Below are 1,651 nucleotides of genomic sequence, written 5' to 3'. Positions count from 1 at the left end.
TCCCAAATCTCTCGATGCTCTCGATGGTCAGGAGGAGCTTCCAGATGACGGGGCCACTACAGCAAATGTGATCGGGGGACGGTAGGCAAGTCCTTGGTGTGTCATCTGGAAGGAAAGGAGATAAGGAGACTTGGTGGTGGAATGAGGAGGTGCGCAAGTGGATCCAGAGAAAGAGGTTAGCTACGAAGAAGTGGGCCAGTGGGAGGACTGAAGCAAGGAGACGGGAATGCAGGCAAGGACATGCGGCGGAAGGTGAAAGTGGGCGTGGCAAAGGCCAAACGAGGGCCTTCCGATGCGAGGTTGGACAGTAAGGAGGGAGAGACCGAGCTATGCAGGTTGGCAAGGCAGAGACACGTGCAGCACGTTAGGGTCAACAAGGATCGAAATGGAAGTGAGTTGATGAATGAGGAAAATGAGAATTGACTTCTTCCTACTCCCTTTTGAACATGAAGACTGCTTATGACATTCCTTTTTTTTTTTCCTTCTTTCCTTTCAAATCTTTTATTTATGACCATATTCCTCTTTCTTCTGTTTGTATGTTCAATAAAAAAAAATCATCAAAATCAGAGAAGACGAGGCGACTGCTGTGGCCCCGGAAGTCGCAAAGATTCGTAAGGATGAAGTGAGAAGAGCATTGAAGAGCGGAAAGGCACTCGGCCCTGAAGATATACCCGTGGAGGACTGCAGTAGAATTTCTGACTGGGATGTTAGACAGTGAGAAGATGCCCGAGGGATGGAGGAGAAGTGTGCTGGTGGCCATTTTTAAGAACAAGGGAGAAGTGCAGAGCTGAGGAATAAAGCTGATGAGCCACACATTGAAGAGGTAGGCAAGAGTGATGGAAGCTAGACGGAGGGCAGAGGTGAACATCTGTGAGCAGCAGTACGGCTTTATGCCAAAAAAAGAGGGCAACAGATGCAATATTTGCTTTGAGGATGCTGACAGAGAAGGTCAAAAGGAGCTTTGTAGATCGGGAGAAAGCTTATGACAGAGTGCGCAGACAGGAACTGTGGTTCTGGATGAGGAAGACTGGAGTAGCAGAGACGTATGTTCAAGTGGTGCAGGACATGAATGAGGACTGTAAGACAGTGGTGGGGTGTGACGGAGGGGCTTCAAGGTAGAGGTGGGACGACATCAAGGATCAGCTTTGAGTCCCTTCTAAACACGCACACGCGCACAACTGCTCCAAAATGTCAAATGTCTGTGACTTGCTTTTTTTCTGTTGTGCTTGCTTTTACTCAATTGTTGCTTTTTCTGTTGCCGATCTGTCTCCTTGTTTTTAAAACTTGTCTCAAAACACATTTTTATTCTTTGGCTTTTGACTCAGTAACTGTGTCATTTCAGTTTCTGTTTCATCCTTGTATTTGCCGTCCGTATTATTAATTATTAATATTTTGTTTAACTGTCACTGATCTGTCTGATTTTAAATATGCACTAAATGTTGCATGCAGTCTTAGTTGCTGATAAAGTTGAGTTTGAAATTGATGGGATTTTTAAAAGATAACAATTTGAAGTCATTTTGTAATTGGGAGTCATAATTAGGATCGTATGACTGTCAAACATGGAATTCATGTTGTTTTTTTTAACGAATTCATGTTTTGATCGACTGTGATTAAAGCAGACGTCATAGTGGTGTCGCTATTCGAAACAGCC

This window comes from Idiotropiscis lumnitzeri, chromosome 4 (assembly GCF_059441095.1).
Source record: "Idiotropiscis lumnitzeri isolate Australia: NSW breed Sydney's pygmy pipehorse chromosome 4, RoL_Ilum_1.0, whole genome shotgun sequence".
Taxonomy (NCBI): domain Eukaryota; kingdom Metazoa; phylum Chordata; class Actinopteri; order Syngnathiformes; family Syngnathidae; genus Idiotropiscis; species Idiotropiscis lumnitzeri.
The sequence above is the reverse complement of the archived record's forward strand: the minus strand, read 5'-3'. Positions refer to the sequence as shown.